At 44.4% G+C, this 7309-nt stretch overlaps 1 pseudogene; it reads left to right on the forward strand.

The window, feature by feature from the left end:
• Positions 1–1131: 1131 nt before the first annotated feature.
• Positions 1132–1625, forward strand: LOC117077318 (annotated as a pseudogene).
• The last annotated feature ends 5684 nt before the right edge of the window (positions 1626–7309 follow it).

A 7309-nucleotide genomic window follows, 5' to 3' on the forward strand; every position in this document is an offset into this window, starting at 1 on the left:
GGTGACAGAGTGAGACACTGTCTCAAGAAAAAAAAAAAAAAGAAAAAAAAAGACATTTTCTTTATCCAGTCATCCATTGATGGGCACTCAGGTTAGTTCTATATCTGTGCTATTGTGACTAGCACTGTGATTGACATACAAGTGGCCAGGCACAGTGGCTCATGCCTGTATTCCCAGAACTTTGGGAGGCCTAGGCAGGTGATCACTTGAGGTCAGGAGTTCAAGACCAGCCTGACCAACATGCTGAAACCTCATCTCTACTAAAAATACAAAATTAGCTGGGCGTGGTGACACACGCCTGTAATCCCAGCTACTCGGGAGGCTAAGGAAGGAGAATTGCTTGAATCGGAGAGGCAGACGTTGTGGTGAACCAAGATCACACCATTGCACTCCAGCCTGGATGACAGAGCAAGACTCTGTCTAAAAAAAAAAAAAAAAAGGAAGTAGGCAGTTACTATCACAAACTTAACTTTTTTTTTTTTTTTTTTGAGACGGAGTCTCTCTCTGTCGTCCAGGCTAGAGTGCAGTGGCGCGATCTCGGCTCACTGCAACCTCCACCTCCCGGGTTCAAGCAAGCAATTCTTCTGCCTCGGCCCCCCAAGTAGCTGGGATTACAGGTGCCCACCACCACGACTGGCTAATTTTTGTATTTTTTATAGAGACAGGGTTTCACCATGTTGGTCAGGCTGGTCTCGAACTCCTGACCTCATAATCTGCCTGCCTCAGCCTCCCAAAGTGCTGGGATTACAGGCTTGAGCCACTGCACCCGGCCAACTTTACAATTTATATATATAATTTGTGTATATATATAACTTATATAAATATATTCTGGTATATTTTATATAATATATATTCTAGTGTGTGTATATATATGAAGTGTTTAGCCACCTTCACAGACATATACACACACACATATATATGTATTCTGAGTTAAACAAATAATATAAAATATATGTATGTATATGTGTGTATATATGTGTATATGTTTGTGTGTACATATGTGTGTATATGTTTGTGTGTATATGTGTGTGTGTGTATATATATATATATATTTATGATGCAACTTATCAACCTAAATATATGCTTCAGCTTCCTTTTTGATCTGCCATCTGCAGTGGAGCCACCACCAAAATGCAGATTTTTGTGAATACCCTAAGGGGGAAGACTATCACCCTTGAGGTTGAACCCTCAGATACGGCAGAAAATGTAAAGGCCAAGATCCAGGATAAGGAAGGAATTCCTCCTGATCAGCAAAGACTGATCTTTGCTGGCGAGCAACTGGAAGATGGACGTACTTTGTCTGACTGCAACATCCAAAAGGAGCCTACTCTTCATCTTTTGTTGAGACTTTATGGTGGTGCTAAGAAAAGGAAGAAGTCTTACCCCACTCACAAGAAGAATAAGCACAAGAGAAAGAAGGTGAAGCTGGATGTCCTGAAATATTATAAGGTGGGTGAGAATGACAAAATTAGTGCCCTTCCAATGAATGTGGTGCTGGAGTGTTTATGGCAAGCCACTTTGACAGACATTATTGTGGCAAATGGCAAATGTTGTCTGACTTACTGCTTCAACAAACCAAAAGACAAGTAACTGTGTATGAGTTAATAAAAGACATTAACTAAAAACAAACAAACAACAACAACAAAAACATAGCTTCAGAAACACACAGTGCCTCAATACTTTGTTATTTGACCAAGCGTAAGAGGTCTTCCCAGGGGATCTGGAAAGGGGTCCTCCAAGCAATATAGTGATCAATTACTATCTAGACCGTGCCAGGAATGGAAACTCTATCATTTCCTGAGGATATATCCACCTATGATTTGGTCTTAGAAGACAGGCAGGGAATTCTGATAAACGTTTAGTTACAGCAATACGGTTTCAAATTTTAGTACTCAGATATTACCATAATTACAGTAATGCCCTTGGTTGTGAGCCTACTGTATCCCAGGAATAGAATCCGTCTTTTCTCATGCTCAACACAGTTCATTCTCATTTTCTCAGATGAGCCATTTATTGGGGCTTGAGTATTTTCATGCATTATTGAGTCATCCCCAATGCCTAGCATGTTCCTTACAAGGACTGATTCACTGTTGGTAGCTTTGCAATCTTTTCTTCTCATTTCTTCCTTGTCACAGGATGGTACCGTCATGGGTTTGTTTTGGCTTTACATGTTAGGACTTCACTATAGCCTAGGAGTTGGCTACATTCCAGTACAATCCTCGGTACTTCTGCCTCTGCTGATGGGGTCAGGCCCATTGTGACTAATCGGGGATGATGAAATTGATTTTATAAATGTATGTATAACCGCCAGGTGCGGTGGCTCAAGCCTGTAATCCCAGCACTTTGGGAGGCCGAGACGGGCGGATCACGAGGTCAGGAGATCAAGACCATCCTGGCTAACACGGTGAAACCCCGTCTCTACTAAAAAATACAAAAAAAAGCTAGCCGGGTGAGGTGGCGGGCGCCTGTAGTCCCAGCTACTCGGGAGGCTGAGGCAGGAGAATGGCGTAAACCCGGGAGGCGGAGCTTGCAGTGAGCTGAGATCCGGCCACTGCACTCCAGCCTGGGCCACAGAGCGAGACTCCGTCTCAAAATAAATAAATAAATAAATAAATAAATAAATAAATAAAATGTATGTATAACCGCAGTTATCAGAGACCTGCTGTGGTCTTAGCCCAGCCGAATCACCATCATTCCCAGTCTTAGAAGCCACCTTCTTTGTCATTTTTCGGAGCCTGATTCTCTAGAGACATAATGTCCAATGGGGCTGGGCGCAGTGGCTCACACCTGTCATCCCAGCACTTTGGGAGGCCGAGACGGGCGGATCACGAGATCAGGAGATCGAGACCATCCTGGCTAACATAGTGAAACCCCGTCTCTACTAAAAATACAAAACATTAGCCAGGCCTGGTGGCGGGCGCCTGTAGTCCCAGCTACTCGGGAGGCTGAGGCAGGAGAATCGCTTGAACCTGGGAGGCGGAGCTTGCAGTGAGCCGAGATAGTGCCACTGCACTCCAGCCTGGGCGACAGAGTGAGACTCAGTCTCAGAAAACAAACAAACAAACAAACAAACAGCTCAAACTTGACTTGTTGAAGGAGGGACCTGAGCCTACCCATGTGTGTTTGCAAGCTGGACATCTTTAGGCTGAAGCTGATTTAGAAATATCCTCTTGGAGGCTGGGCGTGGTGCCTCACGCCTGTAATCCCAGCACTTTGGGAGGCCAAGGTGGGCGGATCACGAGGTCAGAAGTTGGAGACTAGCCTGGCCTTTTTGTACTAAAAATACAAAAAATTAGCTGAGTGTGGTGGCGGGCACCTATAATCCCCCCTACTAGGGAGGCTGAGGCAGGAGAATCGCTTGAACCCGGGAGGTGGAGGCTGCAGTGAGCTGAGATCGCATCAGGGTGCTCCAACCTGGGCCACAGTGCAAGACTCCATCTCAAAAAAAAAAAAAGAAATGTCCTCTTGGATTTCTTGAGGCCGTGAGTTTGAGACCAGCCTGCCAGACATGGTGAGACTCTGTCTCTACAAAAAATGTAAACATTAGCCGAGCCTGGTGGTGCATGCCTGTAGTCCCAGCTACTTGGGAGGCTGAGATGGGAGGATCACTTGGGCACGGGAGGTCGAGGTTGCATGAGTTATGATCGTGCTACTAGCCTGGGCAACAGAGTGAGACTCCATCTCAAAAAAAAAAAAAAGAAACAGAAACCAACAAAAAACCCAACATGCAACCATTAAAAAAAGTAAAATAAATAAACAAGATCATGTCCTTTGCAGGGACACAGATGGAGCTGGAGAACATTGTCCTCAGCAAACTAACACAGGAACAGAAAAGCAAATACCGCATGTTCTCACTTATCAGTGGGAGCTGAATGATGAGAACACATGGACACACAGAGGGGAACACACACACTGGGGCAGTTTGGACAGTGAAGGGTGGGAGGAGGGAGAGGATCAGGAGAGATAAGTAAGGGGCACTAGGTTTAATACCTGGGTGGTGAAATTATCTGTACAACAAACCTCTGTGACACAAGTGTACTTATGTGACAAACCTGTACATGTACATCTGAACTTAAAAGCTAAAAGAAAACAAAACAAAAACCACCTTTTGAAAAAATGAAAAATTATAGGACTGTCCTTTCTTCTGAGTGAAATGAAAATTTCCACGTGTGTATTATACTCAGTTCCCGAGTTAGAGGCTCTTGAATTCTCAATGGGTTTATAGGGATTAATTAATCCATAGTGAAACCCTGGGTGGTCAAATATTATAGTTGGACAGAACGTCATTTCGTTAAAATTCATAACATAAAACCCTAAGCCACTCTTCCTACAAACTAAGTTTTAAAAATCTGCAAACATAGAATGCAATCAAAGCGATTTTATTCATGTATCAAGCGCCGACTTCTAAAAATAATGTTTCTAAACATGCCTGTTTATTTGGAGGCTTTTCTTGAGCAATTCCAACGAAAATCCAGTAGAAAGCATTGACGATGTCATCGGTGTCTTCGCTGGTAACCATTCATTAGGAAATGTCTAGATGAGCCTGTGATTAGAATGGGCTGCGTTTACTCCTCATCCAAGAGATACGTGAGAGTTTTTATTTCTGGGATACTGGTAAAGTTTATGGAAAATGTAAACTACGGTATTGAAGGAATGCAGGTGAATAATTTTCCAAAGTGGTTAACAAAAGCACCAGAAAGAAAAATCCTTCCTTCAAAAGGGAAGCTAATGGTATGTGTTCGTGTTATTGTTTAACTGGATTTCCAGATTTGAACGTCACAGGTAACATTTCACTCAAAGAATAATAGTAATGATGTGTACGGAGGCAAGTCAATAAGCAAGATAACTTAAGAGTGAATTCATCAGAGGTTGTTGCAGTGGCTCACACCTATAATCCCAGTACTTTGGGAGGCCGAGGTGAGAGGATTGCTTGAGCCTAGGAGTTTGAGACCAGCCTTGGCAACATACCAAGACCCCATCTCTACAAAAAAATTTTTTTCAATTAGCTGGATGTGGTTGTGCTTGCCTATAATCCCAGCGATTTGGGAAACTGAGATGGGAGGATCACTTGAGGCCAGGAGTTTGGGACCAGCCTGGGCAACATAGTGAGACCAATCTCCATTTAAAAAGAAACAGAGAGTAAGTTAACCATGGACACCCATCACTGTGTTCTGTAATATGTTAATGAAATTTCCTTTAAATATTTAGATCCCTATAATGTCAATGTGGGAAAGCAAAGAAGTGTGTGAAAACTCTTAACCAACTCTTCTGTATCCTGTAATACACAACACTGGCCTTGTTATTTGGAATTCACTTGGGTCAGATCCTTATTTATTTATTTACTATTTGGAAGAGATGGAGTCTTGTTCTGTCACCCGGGCTAAAGGGCAGTGGTGTGATCATGGCTCACTGCAGCCTCAAACTCCTAGGCTCAAGCGACTCTCCCACCTCGACCTCCCAAGTAGGTTGGGATTACAGGTACATGCCACCATGCTTGGCTAGTTTTTTATAGAGATGGGCTCTTGCTGTGTTTCCCGGGCTGGTCTCAAACTTGTGAACTCAAGCGATTCTCCTGCCTCGGCCTCCCAAAGTGCTGGGATTGTAGGCATAAGCCACCGTGCCCGGCCTGAATTAGATCCTTTTACTTCTCTTTCTGCTGATGGGCTTTGGGCTATTCCCTGAAGCTTATAGGTAACACAAAGTGCAACATAATAATGTGAGAAAAATTACAACACATCAAGTCACATTATATCTCTAAGCATAATAAGTAACAAAGGAGCGGCCGGGCGCGGTGGCTCAAGCCTGTAATCCCAGCACTTTGGGAGGCTGAGAAGGGCAGATCATGAGGTCAGGAGATCGAGACCATCCTGGCTAACACGGTGAAACCCCGTCTCTACTAAAAAATACAGAAAACTAGCTAGGCGAGATGGCGGGCGCCTGTAGTCCCAGCTACTCGGGAGGCTGAGGCAGGAGAATGGCGTAAACCTGGGAGGCGGAGTTTGCAGTGAGCTGAGATCCGGCCACTGCACTCCAGCCTGGGCGACAGATCGAGACTCCGTCTCAAAAAAAAAAAAAAAGTAACAGAGGAGCTTCAACCAGTCTCTATTTTTGGAAAAAAAGGTTGAGTTAGATTCTCACCTTGCACCATAATTAAAAACACAAAGACGGCCGGGCGCGGTGGCTCAAGCCTGTAATCCCAGCACTTTGGGAGGCCGAGACGGGCGGATCACGAGGTCAGGAGATCGAGACCATCCTGGCTAACACGGTGAAACCCCGTCTCTACTAAAAAATAAAATTAAAAATAAAAATAAAAAAAACTAGCCGGGCGAGGTGGCGGGCGCCTGTAGTCCCAGCTACTCGGGAGGCTGAGGCAGGAGAATGGCGTAAACCCGGGAGGCGGAGCTTGCAGTGAGCTGCGATCCGGCCACTGTACTCCAGCCTGGGCGACAGAGCGAGACTCCGTCTCAAAAAAAAAAAAAAAAAAAACACAAAGACATCACAAGAGAACAAAAGGAAATAAATACCAGAAGTACTAATTGAAATTGGGAACACAAAGCAAACTTGAAACGAGCCCAGTCACTGGTGGGCTCCAAAGAACTTTCTAAGCTTCATAAACATCGAACTACAGGGGTAAAGATTCATAGATATGACTACCTAAAAATGTCAAGACAGTTGTTGAAGTACACAACAAAATGAAAATACATTTACAGCAAGCTTACATAGTGCATGAGACGAAAGGCCAGAATGGGCCCTGCAGGCATAGCGGCTCACGCTTATGATCTCAACATTTTGGGAGGCCAAAGTGGGAGGATCGCCTGAGCCTTGGAGTTTGAGACCAGCCTCAGTGACATAGCAAGACCCCATCTCTACAAAAAATAAAAATGAAAAGAATTAGCTGGGTGTGGTGGTGTGTGCCTATAGTATCACCTACTCACGAGGTTGAGGTAGGAGGATCGCTTGGGCCCAGGAGGTCAAGGCTGCAGTGAGCCATGATTGCACCACTGTACTCCAGCCTGGGAAACAGAGCAAGACCCTGTGAAAGAAGAAAAGGAAGGAATGGAAGAGGGAAGAAAGGAAGGGAAGAAGGAAAGAAGGGAGGGAGGGAGGGAGGGAAGGAGGGAAGAAGGGAGGAAGGGAGGGAGAGAAAGAGGGAGAGAGAGAACCGTCAAAGAAATGCATCTAAGAAGAAATGTGGCAGTTGTTTGTTTGTTTTTAATCTACCGAACACTAGGAAGAGGAAGTGTTCCATACTGATGACAGAATTCTCATACACTTTTGGTTGTAATGTTAATTAGGGCAAAGCCTTAGG

Source organism: Trachypithecus francoisi, unplaced genomic scaffold (assembly GCF_009764315.1).
Source record: "Trachypithecus francoisi isolate TF-2019V2 unplaced genomic scaffold, Tfra_2.0 Lachesis_group6, whole genome shotgun sequence".
NCBI classification, from domain to species: Eukaryota; Metazoa; Chordata; class Mammalia; order Primates; family Cercopithecidae; genus Trachypithecus; species Trachypithecus francoisi.